Source organism: Pelobates fuscus, chromosome 3, assembly GCF_036172605.1.
Source record: "Pelobates fuscus isolate aPelFus1 chromosome 3, aPelFus1.pri, whole genome shotgun sequence".
Lineage (NCBI taxonomy): Eukaryota > Metazoa > Chordata > Amphibia > Anura > Pelobatidae > Pelobates > Pelobates fuscus.
The window spans coordinates 84,400,878-84,425,924 of NC_086319.1; the positions used below are offsets into that span (position 1 = coordinate 84,400,878).

Consider the following 25,047-nt stretch of genomic DNA (forward strand, 5'->3'; position numbering starts at 1 on the left):
TTCAGTGTTTATTTTTCTTTTTCTGCCTCTTCTCCCCAACCCCTCTCTGTTGGCGTTCCCCAAGGTTCTGTTCTTGGTCCCCTACTGTTCTCTATCTATACTGCCTCCCTTGGTAAAATCATCAGCTCCTTTGGATTCCATTATTATTTATATGCAGATGATACACAAATCTACCTGTCCTCTCCTGATCTCTCTCCCCACCCATCTTGACTCGTGTCTCTGACTGCCTCTCCGCGATTTCCAACTGGATGGCTGCTCACTTCCTTAAACGCAACCTGTCCAAAACAGAACTTCTGGTCTTTCCTCCCTCAAGTGTTGTTACTCCCATGTCTGTCTCCCTCCGAGTCAACGGCGCCACTATCACCTCTACCTCGCAGGCTAGCTGCCTAGGTGTTCTCTTTGACTCCAACCTCTCCTTCACCCCTCATGTCCAGTCGTTTGCCAAATCTAGATCTACCTATCCTATGTCTGTACTCCAACATCTGTTGCTCGCCTCTAAGACTTCTCCAGGGCTGCACCTTACTTGTGGAACTCCCTTCCCTTCTCTGTTAGACTTTCATCCAGTCTCCACTCCTTTAAAAAAATCTTTATAAACACACTTCTTCAGGAAAGCATATCATCTAAACTGTTAGCATGTTTTCATCCTCCCCCATGACTTCTCTCCTGCAAGCTTCAAAAATAACCTTCTAAGTTCCCAATTAATACTTTTATAGCAACCTGTTTCATTACCCCTACTTATACCCTTTGTGTCTCTATACTCCACTCCTTCTAGCATGTAAGCTCACTGAGCAGGGCACTGAATCCCTCTGTTCCTGTGCGTCCATTTGTCTGGCTACAATTAGGTGTCTGTTAGTCCACCCATTGTACAGTGCTACGGAATTTAGTGGCACTATATAAATAATAAAATAATAATAAGCTTGGGCAAGAGATACCACTGGAATTATGGAGGCAGAAGAACTAGTAGTTTAAAATACAGTGCTTAATAACTGATCAGAAAGAGCAGTTGAAATAATGGTTCAGGTTCAGGATAAGCTTGTTTCTCATTATTTAACGAAAATGAAAGATATTCCTAAGTATTCATATAAAATTTGCATACACATAAAAAAGGTAAATAATGATTGCATTGCTTACTTTCGATCAAGCATTTCTCCATTCTCAAAATTAGTATGGTCCATGAAGGATCCAGGAGTAATGGTGGCAGACAGACTTTCCTGCCTTTTCTACTGGTAATGATTGGGAGTCACAGATCACCACTTAGTATACAGCAATCATGAACCCACATCATTTCGAAGAATGCTTTGACTCAAGACAAAATGGCAAATTGAGGGAACATAAAATTGCAAGACAGACTTATCTTACCGAAGACCAAATGGCTGCCTGGAAAAGGGGCTTACCACAATAATGCGATACTGCTCATAACTTAATCAACTTCTTCAATTAAAATCCTGTTCATGTGCAAGTGTAAATCCATTATCCTACATCCTAGAGGAAAGCTTAAAGGAATAATCCAAGCACCATAACCAGTACAAGGTATGGTGCCAAGAGTGCCCTGGCGGCTGGCGCTGTCCCACAGTAAGTAGTGAAATCGTTTTAGTATAGTTTGACAGCTGGTTCTTGCCAGGTACCCACAACCACAGTTCATGCTTCTGATATAATCCTGCAGATGTTTACAGAGCTCACCAGGCCTATGAAGGACCATGCTGTTTGGCAGAGAACATCAGCTGATACTTCTCCAAGAAAGTGATGGTCCAGCACACAACTGTAGGTGAAAAGCCCTGCAATTTTATCGAGGTTTCACAACAAATGGCAATGTTTCATCCTCAGTGTAGGTCTTTATCAAGCTTCTTGGTCAATTAACTCAGTCCTGAATTGCCTGTGCATTATTCTACAGAGACATCCTGCTTTAATGCAGGAGATATGACACGTGTAGAGTTTTTATGGTGCTTGGACACTTTAATTTTGGGAAGTTGGAAACTGAAGTCTAATTTTTTTTTTGCTCTGCTAATACTAGAATATTTATCGTCAACGTTTTATAGACTACAATCCCTAGTCTTATTAAGGTTTGATCTGTGATGTCTCACAACCCTTAGTTACAAAACGGCATCCTAAATGTACTGGCATTGTATTGTCTTAGGATCTCATTAATATGTACAAATGCGGGACAGTGCCAAAGCAGTGCATTTAAATGTTAGTAAAGATGAATTTGTAACAAAAAAAGAATAAAATATTTTTTTTTCTAGGACCACAAGCAATTTGTAATCATATTGTGTAAAATGGAGAATATTGTTAAAGTTAAAACTTTCATATTTTTTATTACTACAAATTATAAAAGTTTACATCTTATCCAGCATTGTGGTGTCCTATTTAGTAATAAACTCATATACATTAATAACCATTTTTGTGTGAATCTGCAGTGGATTTGTGAGTATATACGTACTAGGTTTTGACTATCTGATTTTGGTTGAATAAGTTTAAAATTTGTGCTAGAAGAACTTAAAGATGGTTAACCCCATACTGCAGGGGTAAGTGCTAGCTATGCCAAAAAAGAGGGATTTACTTATACTTATGCATTACAAAATGATACACATAGATGTTATAATATATGTAATCTTTTATTATAAATAATAAAAATGTGATAATTTATTTTAATTAAAGTTTAACTTCCTAGAAGAACAGCTATGACATCCATTGCATATAAAAATCTCATTGAAAGAGATCAGATGCTCTGAATAGGAGATTCAACACTGACCTTTGTTCATGTGACCTTTGAATTGGATAGGAAAAAAATATGTTTATTTTGCTGTATGGTTGCTAAGAAACCAAAGCAGCATGTTCGCGTAGCATAGGGAGTGTAAATAACAGAAATGTGTATAGATAGAGACAAATCTATTTCTAAAGAAGTCTACTGTGAAAGTCTTTATCAGCTAATTAATTATTAGACTTGTCCATTTGGTTTCAGCCAGAACGCAATTTCTCCAAAATTAGGCAGACTTGCAGGTTAGCCAAATTCTGTGTCTCATACAAACACCATACAAACTTACAACTATCTAAATGACATCTGCGATGGACATGCATGTTCTTTTGCTTTGAGATATAGGGTTCTGACCACGGAAACACTAACATAATGTTTTATTTGTGGGGGAGGAGGGCTAGCTAAAACATATGGAAAAAACATATATTTACATACTGCAGCTAATCCTGGGCTAGGTAAGCTTTGGATACTAATAAATAAATAAAGGAATTGTAGTGTCAAACACTTCCTAACATATACAGCATGGTTTATCCACAGGCAGGATTTAGGATGTACTCCAAAATGTTTTATTAGTAATAATATATTTAAAATACAAAAAAATATATTTTTAAGCAGTGTGCAAAATAGTAAAAAACTATATACACTACCGCAACTATAATACGTCCTTAATAAAATTCAAATAAGGTGCAAACGACTTGATGAAGTCTACAATTGTTTGCTATTTATTGTTTTTATACAGATTACACTATGTGTGGTTATATTTATTATTTATTTTTTTATAGATTCCAAGTGCTGTACTATTTTATAACACTGGGTACTGTATATGTTAGGCAGTCTTTGACACTAAAATTAAGTTATTTATACATGTACTAAGGTTATTCGGAAAACACCTAAAACATTTATACACACCCACTGTCACAAACTTTGAAGCGCCTATAAACCCACTGATTTTTCAGTATTATTTGTTGTGTTAACCTTCGGATACTGCAGATGTTGTGGACTACATCTACCTTGATGCTTTTCCAGCAGTATGGCTGTAAGATCTTTAAGGTAGATTCAGTTGAACACATCTGCCCCTGGTGTCATTGGTATCTCTGTAATATGGGCTGCTCCCCTCTCATTATCGACTGTGTGGAGAGGCTTTCTTGATAGCAACTGGGCATGTAAAAAAATGGGACAGTTCTGAAATCTCTTGTTTCAGCATGTTTTAAATATACCTATTTTCCATTAAAGCGGCACTGCTATGCCGAACTTACCTTTCCCCAATCGATTCCTCTTCTCTCCCTGAGCAGCGGGTGGGGGCCCTAAATGAAAATGGAGGGGACCTTTTCTCCCCCCCACCCATGAGGGGCAGGTGGGGTCCCTAAATAAAAATGGGGGCGACACCTATGTCTCCCCCAGCCCCCACTCATGAGCGGCGGTTGGGTTCCCTAAATGAAAATGTTAACCCCCCATGTGACTAGGGGTCCCCAAGCCCCCAGTCAGCCCCCACCCAAAAAAAAATAATAAACCCCTACCTATCCCCCTCACCCTATAAATGGGGAGGGGTGGGGGAAATAAAACAAAATCCCTGTAAATAAAAAATAACTTACTATTTAATGTCTTCTTTTTTCTAAAATCTTCTTTTTTCAGCCCCCAAAAAAGGCAAAATAAAAGTTCATAATAACTTTGAAAATAGAATAAAAAACATGAGCGCCCCCAAAAAATAGACGAAAAGAAAAAAACCTGACGCTAAACAAATAATCCATCTTCACCCGTGGATGGCACCGCGCAGACTGAGCTCCGCAGTACAGGGAAAGGCCTATAAAGCCTTCCAATGCCCTGCAGTTAGGCTCAGAGCATTCTGATTGGTTCTATGTTGGAGCGTTGCCATAATAACGCTTTGACAGCACTCTGATCTTTCCAGCCAGCTCACTGGAGGAATATTCTGCCTCCCAGGCCAACCTCTTCCCTCACTCTGCACAATGAAGTGCCAGTAAGAGAGATCTTTTATCTGCCCACCGGCCCATAAGGAACACAGCAAGACCGTTGCTTGGTTATTGCCGGCTCAGCAAAGGTAATGAGTATTTTGGTGTACTGTTACTTTAACAATGTGCACATTGTGTGCTGAGAGCCAACAGTGAGTCAGGAGGAGCTGACATGTTTCACAACTGCAACATTATTTACTAGAAATTTAAATTTGTTATTGTAAGACTACTACTGAAGATGAGATTATAAAGAAAGCCAGAGTCACAGAGTACTAAGAAGCTAGAGTTTGACAGAAAGAGCTGGAGCATTGTATAGAGGCATTGTACTCTCCTTCTGTATTATCTTCTCCTTCTGTATTATCCATCATAGTGTCCCTAGTTGTGTGTGATAGTTATTTCTATCTCTTTCATATTGGCTCTGGTGAGATGACCCTTCACTCACCCTCTTTCTTGCCACATAATTTTCACTTTGCAATTCACCCTCTTCGGAGGCACTCAGAGTGATCCCAAACTTTGCATTGCTGTTGTAATACATAACCCCCTCACCCATTACCTTGTGGCTGAGGAAGATGCTGGTGGATTTGTATCAGTGGCAGTGGAAGCTGTTGCAACACTAACGAGTACTATAGCACATGGGTGATTAATGCTAATGGAAATGTTGATGGTGTTGGTACAGTTAATATTGACAGTGATGATATTGGTGGTAGTACCAGTGGTGGTGGTGATGGTAACATTGACAGTGAATGAGCTTGTTGTGCCAGTGGAAGCAGGTGCAGCTGATGTTGCAACTGACGGTTTTATGAGATGATTCTGTCAGGGTCTTACCTAAGTTGGGAGTCTGTAGCGCAGATATGTTGCTCACCCTTGCAGATAGCCACAGGCCAAGGTGGTCAGGTAAGAATTCACCCGGCATGTGGGTCTGTGCACGGGGGCTGTGCAGGATGCAGTACCAATACGCAGGACAGGCAAGGACTGAACCAGCAGGATCGTCAGGGAATAGCCGAGGTCAAAGGATGCCAGAGAACAGGAACAACGAGGAGTAGCCGAAGTCAAGGGATGCCAGAGGTCAGAATAAATGTAGTCAGAAGCTGGGGTCAATAATACGAAGCAGATGAAACAGGAACACTGGTACAAAACAGGATCACAAGATCAAAGACTTGATACTGAGCACAGGCGAGGCTGGGTTTAAATACCCTGCTGATGACTGATCAGGGTCAGGTGGAGCAAAGCCATAGTCAAAGTACAGCCTCCAGGTTAGTAGACATGCCAGGCTGAACAGGACCGGAATCACTTGTCACAGTATAAAGCTGCTGTGGTTCAGAGGTAGGAAGCAGGACCAGGACTGAGAAGTTCCCCGGTTCAAGTCTCCTGTTGGAAACTCCAGGACCAACCACGTCTGGCCGTCTGTCTATCTGGTGAGAACTGTGACAGTACCCCCCCACTTTAAAAACAACCTCCGGGCGTAAATAGGTTCTCTGTCAGCATAGTACACCTCTCCAGGGTCACTATCTGAATCCAGTGAGTCCCTATAGTCAAACTCCCCAGCATGGATTCCCTTTACAGCTTGGGAGTCCGCAGTACCAGCTTCTGGTACGGCTGGAGAATTGTCCAGGTCTTTTAGGTTCCGGGCACAGGTGGCAAGCACTTACACAACTTCAGCAGGAGCAGTGTTCGTAGCTAACAATGCTTTTTCGAACATTTCAAGGTCTTCTGTACGGACGGTAGTGCCAATAGAAGAAATGGCACAATCCACAGGTATATCCTTTTCGGGGCGGGCAGGAAGTAGTGATGGTATCACAGGAAGCAACTTCGGGAGTAGATGCAGGAGGCTCTGGAGAAGGGGATGTAGTTTTTTCCCGTGGAAGCCAAGCATGGGCAAGAACAACGGCTTCTATTTAGCTTTTTAGGCTGGTATGCGGTGTACACAGGGCGAAGGAAATTAGTACACAGTCGGAGAGCTGGAGGTCTAGGAGGACGAATAGGACACAGTGTGATGAAATGCCCTTTTTCTCCACAGTAATAACATAGGCCATGGCTTCTCCTTCGGTCTCTTTCCTCAGGTGTCACTTTGCAGTGGACAAGTCCTAATTGCATAGGTTCCTCAGGGTCAAGTGGAACACAGGAAACCTCTGGAGTTTTCCTGGGAACTGGATCATAAGGGGGCATCACTGGGGTGTAGTGATGGTACTCGGTTCCTTGTTTACGAAGACTCCGCGATTTTTTAGTACGTGGAGCTGGCTTGGGCACAGTGGTCTTGCATTTTGAGTCCATAGCAGTACTAAAGGATTCCCAGCTGACAAGGACCGGACTCTTCGTCTGCAACATTTGGTGAGCCCAAACTTTGATGCGCCCAGACAACAGGTTGATAGCTGCTCTGACCCTGATGAATTCTGTGGCATATGTTCGAGGCTTTAAAGAAAACAACACCTCGCAATCCATCTTGAAGCACTGAAAGGATGTGCGGCTACCATCAAAACGGTCAGGCATGATGACATGGATAAGCAGGTTCCGGGGCTGGGTGTACTTTGCCTTTAAGAAGAAACATTTCTTGCTGCAGCTCCGAAACAGTCTGGGCCAGGCTGGACACTTGCTGGGGCGAGGGTGAGCACACCACCACCAACAAAATATGGGACACTACCTTGGTACTCTGTGGCTCTGATGAAACCTACAAAGTAGACTTTGCTGTGCTCTCCCTTAGTTGCTTCAACCAAGAATATAGAATGCAAGAACTAGCTGTGGTAGGAGTGTCAGAAGGAGCGTCAGTGCTAGTGGAAGCGGCGGTTGTTGTAGCATGTAAATGATGGTTATTGAATCAGACTTGACAGACATGCTGCTATTGGGTAAGAGCCAGGAGGGACATTAGGTCCTCTACCTTGAATATTATAATAATGATATATTCCCCTTTATTTTATTAAAATCTCCACCCATTGACTATGGGTGGGGATAGGGGTTAAAGTGGAATATGTCCACCTCCGCTTCTCTTTTAGAACTCTCCCAACCAATGACCATGGGCTGGGCACAGTTGGGAGAAGGGATTATGCCACCTCCCTCTTTTTTCACAAAAATCGCTAGTTTTAAAATATGTTAGTAGAAATACCCCCACCTGCTAGTGAGGCTAGAGTAAGGTTTAAAACCTCCATTACAGTAATATGGGGGCCAGCGTCAAACAGTTTGGATATTTTTTTTTTTTTTTAAATACGGACCTGGATCAAAATTCTGAATTTGAGGCTTTCGCTCTGGATTTTGGCTTTCCTGATGAAATCTGAATTACAAAAATCAGGCATTGTTAAATTGCATAAACAATGTCTGAATTTTGAATTGTAAATGGTCTTGTACGCAGCAGCATGGTTTTGTCCCATTCAGGGCCATTCGAACTTTAGAGAATTACCCCAATACAGTTCATGCCATTATCGTGTTCTAAAGCTCAATGAATAAAACAAAAAAGGTATATTAGGTAGTATAAAATATAATATAAACAGTCAAGACAGAGAGTTCATGTAAAGTCAGCATTGGGCAACGCAAATATTTGTTTACTCTCAATAAGCTGAGAGTGTCCAGTTTTGAACGGAAAGCCAGACATGATGATGAGTACACATTGTTCCTAGGATCTAGACAGGATCTCTTTTCAGCTTGTGTCAAGTAAACATCTTATACATATTCGTCCATGAAGCAGATTTATGATGATACAAACAGTGTACCGGAACATAGTGGAAATGGAACATGAATATTATTTGTTGCAAGAACAGAAATATCATTTACCTAATGTTTTGGTAATTACGGAATCTTGTGCATTTTTCCGTGTTGGTGAAAATATAAGCAACGTAACATTTTATTTTATCAGAAATGTGTTTCCAATGTTGTAAACCATCCAAACAAAATTGTGTTTCTAAAGCATTTAACACATCATTACCAGCTCCTAATTTTTCAACCAATCACAATGAAAGTCTTCAATGTTCATGTCAGCGGGTGACACTTTCTAATATCATTGTGGACATGGGTTCAAAAATCAGTCAATTCACTCAGATTATAAAAGTCATAGAAACAAATGCCCAAATTACTATGCAGGTGGTACAATGATTGTAAGGTACCACCTCTGAGTTAATTAGGAATCCAAGTCAATAGTAGCACAAAATAAATTAAATATGTCTCTTTAAGATATTTAATATCAGTCTGTGCCTCCTAACACAGTTCTCAAATGTTAGCAATTTTAAAGGTATGATTAATTAAAAACAAAACATGATTTATTTTCATTTTTTTTCCTCTCTTCCCTTACGATATTCTGCTAATTGAGACAAAGTAATGAAACAATGAATTTAAATATTCCACCCATCACATAAAGGAACCACCACATGTCAAATATTCATTAGTATGTACACTAAATCTTACAAGCAAACAACAATGCATACATATCATTTTCTTGATACACATATATCCTTTTTTATCCATTGCATTATTGGACCAGAAAAGGCTGCCAGATATGGAAATTAAAAAGTCTTGGATAAACTAGAATTTTTTTTGCATGCGTTTATCAGGAAAATCAAATTTCCGGAATGCTCCACTACCCATGTCCCATTATCAGATAAGAGTAATGTAAGAAAGAAAATCTCTGAAGAAAATGTCTGTCACTTATTAAACGACTGAATGTGCTGTTGTTTGTGAAATTGCGGTTCAGTAAAGTTAGCAGGAAATCTATGCCTTTAATTTCCCTCACACTGGACCCTGTGAATTAAATAGTAGTAGTGCAAATTAGCTTAACAAATAATCACATTTTTGCCTCATTCTATTTTAAACATGGATTCCTTCTAGTCTGTGTTTGCTGTATACAACAGAAATCAGTAACCAACCTCATGCTGATGAGTTGCATTAACAACGAAACAGCTGTCCATGAGTGGTTTACTGGCTTTGCATCTTTTCCTAAGTTGTGTTCCAAGCTGTTGTATACAGCAAACACAGACTAAAAGGAATCCATGTTTAAAATGGAATGAGGCAAAAATGTGATTCTTTGTTAAGCTAATTTGCATGTGACCACCCAGAATCCTTTGCTGTAGTAACATCACTGCAGATTTGTGATTTCTGTGGGAAAAGCAAGTCTTATGGCTTGACTGGTGTGCAGATTTTTGTTTAACATTGTATTAACTATCCACATACTTCAGGTGGAAGGGGTTTTCAATCACAATTTTCTCCCACCATAACCTATTTGTATTTTGCTTCCCAAGCACTACCAAGCCTCAATAAGCAAACCAACCTCATGCTGAGTTGCATTAACAACAAAACAGCTGTCCGTGAGTGGTGTACTGGCTTTGCATCTTTTCCTAAGTTGTGTTCCAAGCTGTTGTATACAGCAAACACAGACTAAAAGGAATCCATGTTTACACACACACACACACACACACACATATCCAAATTATTAAACCAAGGAGAAATGTAATAGTCATTAAGGAGTCAAGAAAGAATTTATTTACTTTTTGAGGCATTTGATACTTCTATAAAATCATTTTTCTTTCCTTTTGATCCATGGCATAAAACAATCAGGGTTATTCACTAAATACCGTATTTTGCCAGACATTAGGTCTATCCCCTTCATTATTAATATTAGGGCCCACACCCATCGTCCAAGACCTGTTCTAGCAACTGGGCAGCAATGGCATGGCAGGTGTGGGCATATGAAGTTAAATACATTCCTTATAGTAATATGGGGGTCTTACTAACTCCTGTAAGATTTTTTTTTTTTTTTATGTGGCGGCTGGCTTGCAAGCACTAGTCAGCCCCATGTAATTAAATTTCGTGCCGTCAAGGGATTAGCTTTACTCTCATGTCTGGTGAATCCTATCTACCATACCTGCACTATCACCTGTTGTATATTATGTCAATATGCTTGTTAATATATACAACTTTCCCCACACTCTTGCTAGTGTTTTCTAGGTCCTAGATTAAGACTCTGATTCTGGGTAATTTTTAATTATTAGATTTAGAATCTTTTGATTTGATTTGATTTTGCACCCTTAGAGCTTTGATTAAGGATCAGCACATGGTTAACATGGGTGCTAATGAAGCTGCCTCTCTAGGCCCATGGTTTATGGAGTAGGCCCATTGATCCTAAAAACATATATGCCTTTCTTATACCCTTTTGTGATGCTTACTGCCATCATGTGTCTTCTATGCCTCCATTGACTCTCTTTCCCCCTCTTATGCCTCCTACACTTCTCTTGTGTCTCTTACACCCCACTTGTGACTCCCAACATTATTCTTGTATTTCCTACGCCATTTCTAGAGTCTATTATACCTTCTCATGTCTCAACCCCCCTTTTGTGTATCCGATTTCCACTATTCTGGCTTTTATCCCCATTTTATGTCTCCAACTCCTCCTTCTTGTGTCTCTCATTTTCCCCCCTTCTAGCGTGCCGATGGTAGAAGAGCTTCATTATCCTCTAACCGGCCCACAGGCAGTGTAATGCGGACGCCTGTGGGAGAGACACAGGAGAGGACCCAGAAGAGCTCTATCTTGCAGCTCTATCTTGGCAAGGCTCCGGGTCTCATGCTAGAGTTCACTCACCACTAGCACCACCAGGGATTGCAGAAAGGATCCACCCTCACACACAGCACCTTAACACACACACTACAGCCCTCACACATACAGCACCCTCACACACACAGCACCCTCACTCACACTGCACCCTCAGTCACTCACACACACAGCATGCTCACACACACACTGCACCCCTTTCACACAAACACAGCACCCCTCTCACAAACACTGCACCCCTCACACAAACACACACTGCAGTATGGGGATCACCAGGACCAATAAGAAAGACAATACTACAGGACATGAACAGGGCTCGTGCAAGATGCATTTTGCCTCCCCCCATTCTTACCCCCATTCACACTATTTTGTTCCCATTTCTCTACTTTCTTATATTGTGGCTGAGCTGCTAGTGCTCAATGCTTCTTTTTTCCCTTCTGCTCAATTCAGCCATGCTGTTAGAAGATAGGGGGGGGGGGGAGGGGGAGGGTGAATGAGTAACATGAAATACCCACTCTGTGGCCAGGTTGTTTGGGTGCTGAGATTGTTCAGGAAAAGAAACAGGTACACAATACTATACATATACAGGCACGCACCAGTACACAGAGTGATAATCATACACAGACACACAAATACAGGCTCTCACACAGATCTGACTCTCACGAAGATATCATGAGCATGGTGCCCAGCACGCAGGATGTTTGTGTGAGAGTCGCACAATCATAACGTCCCCACCTGCAGGGCAGACAAACAAGGCAGCATTTACTTTTAATGTGCCTGTAGAGCAGAATTTGTGAAGCGTCCACTACCCCCTTAAAAAAAAAAATAGATTTAGACGCACACATTCTCACATATACGTACACACATTTTCACACAGACATAAATTATGCCCACCATCCATGACCGCTAGGTAGGTAATAGAAAAGGGGCTGAATAATTACATTCTATCACCAAGCAGAAATAAATAATCTTAGGTAGGCAGAATAGAATGGACAGAAAATAAATCTGTGGACAGTGGTGGATAATGATGGTGAAACCAGGGGAAATAGGTGGGAGAACAGATAAAACAAAAGACAAAGGTAGAGATGGACATACGGACCGGGCATGATCCAAGCTGCCTTACACTTGCGCCGGTCCGAGACATGAAGTGTGCAGAGATTGTTACAACCCATGTGTCCAGTTATTCCATTTGTAATTATTAATTCATATAAGATTTAATGTCTATTAGTGTAAGACGAAAACAGTCATCTTGTAAGAGCAGGGCCTTCCTATCACTGATCAAAGCTTCCCTTTAAAGTACTGGGAATCTCAGCTAATCTGCTTTCAAGATTTCATTATGTTTTGAAATCCCCTTGATATCCTGAATCTATGGAGCAAGCTGTGACACATCTAAGAAAAGCTAAGTAATATCACTTGGCATTTTGTGTTATATTGTTCCAAGGCAAGTAAACACTTTTTGTATTGAATAATCATTACATGGTGCATGGCAACTGCCGAGATGCTTAATATATATTTATTATAAGTGCAACTGGATACCTGGTAAATAATGGGAACTAAAATGTATTGTTGTTCTTCAAACTGCCTAGTTACTTTAAATAGTCAATAGAATAAATACTAAAGTTCCATAATCACCTTCCATCATTAGAATAACCTGCCAGATTAAGTGCTAGATTACAGCAGACCAGAGCTCCAACACCACACTAAAATTCTACTAAAACAGAAAAAAAAATACAAGTATACAAACCTGTAAAGTTCACTAAAATTGCCATTGAAAACAGGGCCGAACTGGGGATACAAAGCAGCCCTGGAAAAAAATCTATGCCAGCCCCATAAGTCATTACGCCATATAATGTCACATGTAATATGTAAGGCTATGTCTTGCCACCCGGATGATTGAGTAATATATAAACACACATATATATATATATATCTCACAAAAGTAAGACATCTCTCACATTTTTGTAAATATTTTATTATATATCTTTTCATGTGACAATACTGAAGAAATGACACTGCTACAATGTAAAGCAGTAAGTGTATAACAGTGTAAATTTGCTGTCCCCTCAAAATAACTCAACACACAGCCATTAATGTCTAATCCGTTGGCAACAAAAGTAAGTAAGTTCCTAAGGGGAAATGTCCAAATTGGGCCCAATTAGCCATTTTCCCTCCCCTGTGCCATGTGACTCATTAGTGTTACAAGGTCTCAGGTGTGAATGGGGAGCAGGTGTGTTAAATTTGGTGTTATCGCTCTCACACTCTCATACTGGTCACTAGAAGTTCAACATCGCACCTCATGGCAAAGAACTCTCTGAGGATCTGAAAAAAAAATAGTTGCTCTACATAACGATGGCCTAGGCTATAAGAAGATTGCCAAGACCCTGAAACTGAGCTGCAGCATGGTGGGAAAGACCATACAGCGGTTTCACAGGACAGGTTCCACTCAGAACAGGCCTCACCATAGTCGACCAAAGAAGTTGAATGCACTTGTTCAGCGTCATATCCAGAGGTTGTCTTTGAAAATAGGCATATGAGTGCTGCCAGCATTGCTGCAGAGGTTGAAGAGGTGGGGGGTCAGCCTGTCAATGCTCAGACCATAAACCGCACACTGCATCAAATTGGTCTGCATGGCTGTCGTCCCAGAAGGAAGCTTATTCTAAAGATGATGCACAAGAAAGCCTGCAAACTGTTTTCTGAAGACAAGCAGACTAAGGACACGGATTACTGGAACCATGTTCTGTGGTCCGATGAGACCAAGATAAACTTATTTGACCAAGATAAACTTATTTGGTTCAGATGGTGTGTGTCAATCGTGTGTGGTGACAACCAGGTGAGGAGTACAAAGACAAGTGTGTCTTATCTACAGTCAAGCATGGTGGTGAAAATGTCATGGTCTGGGCCTGCATGAGTGCTACCGGCATTGGGGAGCTACAGTTCATTGAGGGAACCTTGAATGTCAACATGTACTGTGACATACTGAAGTAGGGCATGATCCTCTCCCTTCAGAGACTGGGCTGCAGGGCAGTGTTCCAACATAACGACCCCAAACACACCTCCTTAGACGACCACTGCCTTGCTAAAGAAGCTGAAGGTAAAGGTGATGGACTGACCAAGCATGTCTCCAGACCTAAACCCCATTGAGCATCTGTGGGGCATCCTCAAACGGAAAGTGGGGGAGCGCAAGGTCTTTAACATCCACCAGCTCCGTGATGTCATCATGGAGGAGTGGCAACCTGTGAAGCATTGGTGAACTCCATTCCCATGAGGGTTAAGGCAGTGCTGGAAAATAATGGTGGCCACACAAAATATTGACACTTTGGGCCCAATTTGGACATTTCCACTTAGGGGTGTACTTACATTTCCTGCCAAAGGCTTAGACATTAATGGCTGTCTTGAGTTATTTTGAGGGGACAGCAAATTTACACTGTTATACAGGCTGTACACTTACTACTTTACATTGTAGCATTGTGTCATTTCTTCAGTCTTGTCACATGAAAAGATATAATAAAATATTTTAAAAAATGTGAGGGGTGTACTCACTTTTGTGATATACTGTATATATATATATATATATATATATATATATATATATATATATATATATATATATATTTTTTTTTTTTTTTTAATAAAATAGTGGTCCTTTCAGAGTAAAATGTTTAATTATACTGTAAACATACTCACATACAGACAATCTCACTGACACACACAAGCTCATTGATACACCGCCTCTGTGTTTACATTGCTTTCTAGTGACACCTCTAGTGACAGTCACTCAGACGGTCACTAGAGGTGCTACCTGTGTCAGGGATGCACAGTGTGCAGCACCTACATTAAGCGCGTCCACGCTCTGCATGGAGGTGCTGAACGTTCCCCTTAGAGATACATTGATTCAATGCATCTCTATGAGGAGATGCTGATTGGTGTAGCGTTTTGCAGCCAATCCTATGTCAAAACATTGGATTGGCTGAGATCATCAAGCTTGATGATCTCAGCCATAGAGACAGGGCCAGTTGAGGGGACACCAGCATGGAGTGGGGAAAAAAAGATGAGTAAAAACATTATTCCCTTGCCAATGGAAGGGCTCTGGTAACCTAAACACACACACAGACACACACATACACCATGACAGACAGACACACAAACACACACACACACACCATGACAGACAGACACACAAACACACACACACCATGACAGACACACACCATTACAGACACACACACACACCATGACACACACATACACACACCATGACTGACACATACACCATGACTGACACACACACCATGACTGACACACACACCATGACAGACAGACACACACACCATGATAGACAGACATACACACACCATGACAGACACACACACATAGACACACCATGACAGACCCATGCTCTCACACTGACAGACTGACTCACACATTATTGCTACCTGTGGGGTCCAGTGGCGACCGGCCAGGGGATTGTGCAGGCGGGTGGCATGCTGGGCTGTCGTGCAGGGCGGGTGGCTGGCTGCGTGAATAGGGAGCTGTGCTGTCTTTGCTCTGCTACCCAGCGCACAGCTTAATAAGACCGGTGCCCCAGTCTCATAAAGTAGTGCGCAAGGGCGGGGGAGCAGAGCAGAGACAGCAGAGGTCTCCCTCCAGCCACCAGCAGCCTAATTGTGGCCAAACCAGCTGTCTGCCTGGGCTCAGGTGCCGCGGACCACCTGGAAATGTCCTGGTATCCCAGTGGGCCAGTCTGCCCTGATTGAAAATGTAGATTAAATGTGGATGGAGTTCTATAATGAAACAGGTGTCATTGTATTTAAAGTTGTCCATTAGTTTCATATAAAATGCAGGTAAATCACACATTACCAGGATTATTCCATAAAGTGAGAATGGTCAGAATTCTAAAATTTAGGCCAAAATAGGCGAATTAGACAAATTCCGTTTTTAGTTTGGCTATTTTGTCAATTCTGTTTTCTGTTTGGCTATTTTGGCCTTAAATTTGAAATTCACTTTGAAATCCTGGTTTAGTGAATAACCTTGCTAGTGTACAGAACAATCATTAATAGCAGTGTATTGACAAGCCTGATTAAATATCAATATCTACTTAACAACACCCCCCCTCCCCCCCCAAACAAAACCGCCACAAAATACACCCATAGGTAAGGTCATTGATATTTCAGGCCCTTACTTCTGTTTAAGAAATATTGTTTACTGGAGACAAATTAAATGATGGAATTTTTGTAATGGAATTTTTGTTATATTTTTTTAGTTATGTTAGTATGAGCTCAAAGATAAGATTTCACCAATATTGCATTGGTGTACGTGTCCCTTTAAGTTCATAAGCCTACGATAGATAGATAGATAGATAGATAGATAGATAGATATCATACAAGATCTAGCACACTCACTCAATCACAAAATTGTAACTTCAAAGTTCACAAAATTGAATAGGTTTTCTAAAAACAAATGACTTAGGCAAACATAATGTGGGTTCTGTTACAGTATATGATCATACTGTGCATAAGCCTGCCACAACACCAATGTACCCTGTTTTGGCAAGGTCCTATTCTAGCAACCATATGAAAGATTTCCCAAGTAAGTGGATTAATCTCATAAGAGCAAGCATAGCTAGAGTAGGACCTGCCATGAATGGGGTACCTTGACGTTGTGGCAGTTTTATTCAATGTATGATCATATACTGTATGTATAATGTATGATCATATAACTAAATGTTAGGTGCTTTAAAAAAAAAAATTATGTGAGCTTTGAAGTATTTGTTTAGTGAATGAGTGAGTTCAGTGAATCTCATGTTTGTGTGTATATGTATGTATGTATGTATATATATATATATATATATTGTCACGTTTAAACATTTGTTATGAAGGAACACAACTGCAGATTTCGTATAGTTGAATATTTATTAAAGAAAGTAAAAGGTAAAAACTTTAATTCCAAATTACAGGCACTGTAGCTTAAGTAGTAAATGATAACTGAAGTCCACAGTTACAGGCACTGTAGCTTTAAGTAGTAAATGATAACTGAAGTCCACAATTACAGGCACTGTAGCTTTAAGGAGTAAACGATAGAAAATTGCAGACACTGAATCAATAAAGAGTCTCTTAATAGAGTTAACGGTTTAGGTGAGAAGTAATTACAATAGCTGTTCCATACTTTAACTTAAGCAAGCCAGATGCAGATAACTGATATGAAGTATGAGTTGAAGTTAGCTGTAACAGGATTGTTTTTACCGAAGGACTTTTGGAGACAGGTAATAACAGCTTTTAGATGCAACTCTTATCACATTGGTTTTACTTAGCTTCCTGCACATAGAACACTGGTTCCCGAGATATCCTCAGAGGCGTATGAAGAGTGTTTAATCTTTAGTCTTGGATGAGGAGAGGTGAAGGGAACTTTGCAGAGTCTTTCAGTCCGGTTTGGTAGCAGAGGCTTTCACAACGAAGTTGTAGCCTGGTTGTGAGTAAGGAACGTAGTTCATTAATCCAGCCTTGATCAGCTGGTGCAGTCAGATTAAATAGGCAGACCGTGTCATACAGGGGTGTGGCTAGGCTCCGTGGAACCAGGAAGTAAGAGGATACCATAGTTAAGGCATTACAGTACCCCCTCTCTAATGAGCAACCTCTGGGTGCTATTGACTTGGTTTAGAAGGGTAACGCTTGTGAAATTTGGAAACCAATTTGTCAGCATGAACGACAGAGGAGTTTTCCCATGTATCTTCATCAATTCCATATCCTTTCCATCTGATGAGGTATTGTAAGGAGCCACGATGGATCCTTGAATCCACTATACTTTGAATTTCGTATTCTTCTTCACCCTGGACCAATATGGGATCAGGAGAAGTAGTGACATTTCTTTGGAAAGGGTCAGGATGATAAGGCTTTAGCAAGGACACATGTTTGGATCTTTGGCATACAGAACAGGAATTGACATAAGATTCAATAGTTTGGTCTTGACGAGGCCACCAATAGTATCTTTTAGACAATTCAAGGGTCTTTTTCATACCTGGATGACCTGCCAGAGGAGAATCATGAATAATTTCAAGTACTTTAATTCTGAAAGAGGGAGGTACATAAATCCGGTCTTTAAAATAGTAGAGACCGTTTTTCTTGGATAATTTACTTGATATAGGAAGTTCAAGAGCGTCTTCACTGAGACCTTTAACGTCGTCGATAAGAGAAGATAGGATTCCAATGACTGTAGGAGGAGGAGACTCCAGTTCGGTGTCAGAACAACATGAGGTTTTAGCTGGTTCTTTCGTAGACTGGAGAATTGGAATACGTTGCAAGCATGTTTTCTTGCAATAATCAGAATCAAATGCAAGAGAGAAGGGAAACCATGAGATTTGAGGGTTGTGGTTCCTTAACCAGTTGATCCCTAATATAATAGGAAAAAATGGTGATGAGATGACATCAAATATAAGACTTTCCGTATGAGTATGATTGATGGTTACTTTTAGAGGGATGGATTCATGAACTATTGGTCCCGATGAGATGAGGGACCCGTCAATCACTTTAACAGGTACAGAAGTTCTTTTACGAACACAAGGAATTTTATTCTTTGTTACAAAGGCTGAGTCGATGAATACTCCATTTGCACCGGAATCGATAACAGCCTTGGTTATGATTCTTTTATTGTCCCACTGTAATACAAGAACGATAGGGGACATTTGAGTATTTGCTGTAGAGGGAAGTACACTTAGGATGGAAGAGGCATGAGACTGCCTTCTGCCTTTTGTCCGTTTCAATGAAGGACAATCAGAGACTGAATGAACTTGAGAGGCACAATACATGCAGAGGTTTAACATACGTCTTCGATTTTTCTCTTCAGGAGTGAGGGGACTTCTTATTATCCCTATTTCCATAGGTTCGATTGGTTCAGATGGGTTGTCAGGAGGCTTTGGAGCCCCTAGTTCCATAGGTTCACTTGTTAAGGAAGTCTTTTCTGGAGCTTTTGAGGGAGTGAAAGGTTTGCGGTCTTTTGAAAGAAAAAGAGACTTTTCGGCCTTTCTTTCTCTTAATCTTCTGTCAATGCTGATTGATAGGCGAATTAGAGCGTTCAAATTAGTAGGGAGTTCTGTTCTAGATAATTCATCTTTTACAGCTTCCGATAAACCAATTCGAAACTGGTTGCGCAATGTGATGTCATTCCATTGCGTTTCTATAGCCCATCTTTTGAATTCAGCAATGTAATCTTCAACGGGTCTATTTCTTTGCTGTAGTGTTCTGATTGTTAAATCAGCTGTAGCTTGTTTGTTAGGATCTTCATAGAGAAGAGACATGGCTTCAAAAAATTCATCCAGTGAATCTAAGATGGGGTCATCGTTTTCCAGAAAGGAATGAGCCCATGACATAGGTTCACCTCTTAGAAAGGAAATAACCGAACAAACTTTAGTTCTTTCTGTAGGGTAGGATCGAGGTTTCAAAGCAATTAACAATTTGCAAGAGTTGAGGAACGATCTCCATAGAACTTTTCAGGGTTACACACAGCAGGATCACTAGCCGAGTGCAGAGTAGTATGAGGAGTATGAGTTTGTAAATCTCTGATATAAGTGAGAAGTCTTTCGTTAGTAACTTGCAGGTCTTGCACACTTTGGGCTAGTGCATTAACTCTTTGATTCAACGTAGTTATAGTAGAATCGAAATCTGCTGGATCCATTACAATGGCTGGATTATTCTGTCATGTTTAAACATTTGTTATGAAGGAACACAACTGCAGATTTCGTATAGTTGAATATTTATTAAAGAAAGTAAAAGGTAAAAACTTTAATTCCAAATTACAGGCACTGTAGCTTAAGTAGTAAATGATAACTGAAGTCCACAGTTACAGGCACTGTAGCTTTAAGTAGTAAATGATAACTGAAGTCCACAATTACAGGCACTGTAGCTTTAAGGAGTAAACGATAGAAAATTGCAGACACTGAATCAATAAAGAGTCTCTTAATAGAGTTAACGGTTTAGGTGAGAAGTAATTACAATAGCTGTTCCATACTTTAACTTAAGCAAGCCAGATGCAGATAACTGATATGAAGTATGAGTTGAAGTTAGCTGTAACAGGATTGTTTTTACCGAAGGACTTTTGGAGACAGGTAATAACAGCTTTTAGATGCAACTCTTATCACATTGGTTTTACTTAGCTTCCTGCACATAGAACACTGGTTCCCGAGATATCCTCAGAGGCGTATGAAGAGTGTTTAATCTTTAGTCTTGGATGAGGAGAGGTGAAGGGAACTTTGCAGAGTCTTTCAGTCCGGTTTGGTAGCAGAGGCTTTCACAACGAAGTTGTAGCCTGGTTGTGAGTAAGGAACGTAGTTCATTAATCCAGCCTTGATCAGCTGGTGCAGTCAGATTAAATAGGCAGACCGTGTCATACAGGGGTGTGGCTAGGCTCCGTGGAACCAGGAAGTAAGAGGATACCATAGTTAAGGCATTATATATATATATATATATATATATATATATATATATATATATTTATATATATATCAGTAACCAACCTCATGCTGATGAGTTGCATTAACAACGAAACAGCTGTCCATGAGTGGTTTACTGGCTTTGAATCTTTTCCCAAGTTGTGTTTCAAAGCTTTTTTATACAGCAAACACAGACTCAAAGGAATCCATGTTTAAAATGGAATGAGGCAAACATGTGATTCTTTGATAAACTAATTTGCATATGCCCACCCAGAATCCTTTGCGGTTGCAACATCACTGCAGATTTGTAAATTTCTGTGGGAAAAGCAAGTCTTATGGCTTGACTGGTGTGCAAATTTTTGTTTATGTGGACAGTCCTGCAGCTAACTGTTTATCTGTTTGCCTGGTTGCTCTCCATCCACTTATCATATAACTCTGCTTGAATTGGCACACTCACAGGACTTTTTAAAGATGAAAAAAAACTATATTTATTTCAAAAAAAGCAATTACATATTCGATCAATGTTTTGGCCCTTCATGGTCTTTTATCAAGATCGTACAGAAAAATATATTTATATGCACAAAATAATTCCAAGTCGCCTTGCACTCACAGCTCTAAAATATGTATAATTCCCAGTGCCAATTTGTGGCCTCCATGTCTGCAGAAAAAGTAAAAATCAACAGGCATTCTCAGTTTTGTAATTTCTTCTATCTTTATTCCGAATGAAACACCGTTTCAGTTCTCCAATTAACTTTCTTTGGGAAACTCAGTTGGAATAAAGATTTCCTCCACAGTGGCACGAGTTAGACAATATGTGTTTAAGATGCCTAAAAATGTGAGCCATCCCACAGAGAAAGCTATTAACCTTTCCTGTTCCTCAAATCTTTTCCAAAGGTTTATCTCATTACCCTAACATAATGAGATTGAAAATTCTCAGAATTTTTGCCAGCTAGATAAATCAATGCAAACATATAAAACAGTCAGCAATGTGACAAACAAGAGTTGTATTTTAAAGTGGAACATACATATAAAAAAACATGTTCATACTCAAAAAGTCATAATACAAGATGTAGCTTTTCAATTGTGTGTTTATTTTTCATCAAAGTTAACATATCAGGTAATAAAGTCATACTTAAAGTGAACCAGAAATGTTGAGAAAGAAAGAAAAATTGTTATATAAAAAAATATGCTTTTAAACTCAGGGAAAGTGTATTCCACACAGCAACAATTGAATTGATGGAAAAGTATTTTAAAACAATTACAATGATTATAATCAGTGGCGTAACTAGAAACTCGCAGGCCCTGGTGTAAAAATTAACCTGGGCCCCCATGTGTCTCATCCGCACCCAGCTCTACAATGTGCTCATTCTCCCCCCTTCCACCCTCACTCAACCCTCCATGTGTATCATTACCCCTTTCAATGTGTTTCAATTCCTAGCAAACCCTCTGTGGTGGGACCGCTGTCTGTTCGTGAGTTGCTATGTGTTATTCCCTGTGTTTTTCCCTATATTGTGTTATATTCCTGTGTTTTACCTGCTCCCCAGAGAGCCAACGAGTCCGGTTCGCCTTACGAATGGGGACAACCACGAAACCTCGTAAAAAAGTGTCCAAACCACAATCCTCAGCGCGTGCCGACCCTGGGTGGTGGCCCATTCGTTAGACGAATGCCATCTAGGGGAAGAATTTGTGGATTGCTTCCCCCTTCATTCAGGAAACCTCCTCACTGCCCCTTGGAGTGTTTCCACCAGTCAATTAGAACGTTGGCAACTTGCAACACAAGTGTGAAACTGCAAGGGAAGTAATTAATGAGTGCTTCTCTGGGCGGCCGCCGTTCATATAGACAAGCGGCGGCCAGGGGGAGCATTTGTGTTCTGAAAGAAGACACTTCCCTTGCCTGGTTTCACCCAGGGAACCCACGAGTGGAGGCGGTTACTGTTCTTGGGGTCCCTGAGATTGGTGGGGACACTCTTTTGGGGACAATGGTGGTTTGGCTGGTTTTCTGTAGCTGGGAGTCACAGAGGCAGGAAACTTTCCCGTGCTTGGACTCCCAGATACAGAGGCTCATGGGATAAAGATCACCTGGTCACCAGAGGTAGGAAACCCTGATGATGGGTGGCGGGAACTGAGGACGAAGGGACTGGAGTTTCTGTCACCCGCACAGACCCCTGGAAGGGGGAGGACCCTGGGAGGGAGCACTGAGTGGCGGGAACAAGGGACAAAGGGATTGAGATTCTGGTTCCGTAATGCGACCCCTGAGAGGGGGACGACCCTGGAATGGGACATTGTCGTTGTGTTTGATCCACCCCTTCATTGGGGAAAGTATAATGCTGAGTGTGGCCAAAAAAGTTGTGTTGTACCCCCAGGACTGTGTGTCATCCAGTTACTGGTTGGAAATGGGTCTCTCTGTGTTATAGCTGATTCCCTTCCAGGGACAAGACGTGGCTGAGCAAGGACAACTGGTCGGGTTGTTGGCAGGCCCGCTACACCCTCCATATGTCTCTTCCCTCCAGTCCATTTTATGTGTCTCAATTACTCCCCCAGTCTCTCTATATATTTTAGTCCCCCAGTCCCTCTATATATTTTAATACCCCAGTCTCTCCCGTGTGTCAATTTCACCTCCCAATCCCTCCATGTGTCTTAATTCACCCCAGTCCCTTCCATGTGTCTCAATCCCCCACTCTGTCCCTTCGATGTGTCTCAATCCCCCCAGTCCCTTCCATGTGTCAATTCCCTTCCCCACTCCCTCCATCTGTCTCAATAACACCAGTCCCTTCAATGTGTCAGTTCTTCCCTCAGTCCCTATCATGTGTCTCAATTCCCCCTGTCCCTTTTTATGTGTCTTAATTCCCCCACATCCCTTTCATGTGTCTGAATCTCCCAGTCCGTTCCATGTGTCTAATTTCCCCCAGTCCCTTCCATGTGTCAATTTCCCCCGGTCTCTCCATATGTCAATTTCCCCCGGTCCCTCCATGTGTCTTAACCCCCCAGTTCATTCCATGTGTCATTGCCCCCCAGTCCCTTTCATTTGTCTCAATTCCCCCTTACTTTCCATGTGTCTCAATCCCCCCATCCTTTCCATGTATCTCAATCCCCCAAGTCCCTTCCATGTGTCAATTCCACCACCCAGTCCCTTCAAGTGTCTCAATCCCCCACCCCCTGTCCCCTTCCATGTGTCAGGCTCCTCCTTCTCAGACATCTGCAAAGTGTCAAACTGGTAGAGAGCCACTAGAGGCAGTCTTAACCCTTCATTGTAAAATTGTAGTTTCTCTGAAATTACAGTGTATCAGTGCTAAGGGAACAGGGTCACTGCACCCAGACCACTTTTGGTCTGTGTGTCTATAGTGTCCCTTTAAGGTGGAAAGAGTCAAGAATTGGCACAGACTGCTTTTAAGAAACATTGTATCTCCTTGCTGCTGTTTTTGCTATATATATGTTAGATGGGATCTAAACACTTTGTCACTGGTGGGGTATCCGGCACAATGATTTTACAATGCTTTTACAATTTCCATGTTTCTGGATTTTTCGCTACACAGGGTATATGGCCCCTGGCATTTATGGTAATAGCATAAATGAAAGCAGTGCTTAAAGCACCTTTTGTAATGCAGTTTCCAACATTTCTTTAAATGTCTGATATGAACAAAACAAAAATAAAAAAAGAAAGTAAAAGAAACAAAAAACAAGAATTAAAATGACAGGTTGACAACTTAATATGGTATTATAGAAATTCAAACGTAATGTCCTTTGGAGATGGAGAGATCATGAGAGGCTAACCGGTAAATTTATCTTGACATTTAATATTGAAGTACTTTGTAATTGATCATGTTTAATTATGACCCAGCAAGACTTTTTGATGTTTTTTCTACAGCAGAGCTTAAGCAATTTGTAGAAGTGAATGTCAGTCTGTATTGAAAAGATGCATTCTCCAACAGACTGTATACGGGCTTCTAACAGTGACACTGATGTCAAGATATGGCTACTAGCAAACAGTTAACAGCAGAACCGTGTGGTGAAGACACTTAATGATAAAAAAGGGTGTCTGTTCAGAGTTTAATTTAGTTTGCCAATTCAGTGACATATGAAGAACCACAGAGCCCCGGTGCAAGAATCAAGGAAGGCCCCCCTTTACTTACTTGTCCCTCTTTACTCCCTGAGGGTTGGCTGAGTGCAATTTTTTGTGTGTGGTTTGGCTGAGTGTTATTTTGCTGGTTGGCTGAGTGTGATTGTGTGGAGTTGGCTGAGTATGTGTCACGGTGCCCAATTGGCACCGCAATGTGACCACATCTGATCGGTGCAGTCACTCTAAAGGAGGGACAGGTTACTCAACTTGCCTCCAGCACCTCTCCATCTGCACTGATCCTATGACAGTGGCCAGGTCCAGCGTTAGGAA

General features: G+C 41.0%; 1 protein-coding gene across 2 annotated transcripts in view; it reads right to left on the reverse strand.

The window, feature by feature from the left end:
• CPLX2 (complexin 2) overlaps positions 1-25,047 on the reverse strand; it is a 161,376-nt gene that overhangs the window by 90,464 nt on the left and 45,865 nt on the right. The gene's annotated exons all lie outside the window — the stretch shown is intronic.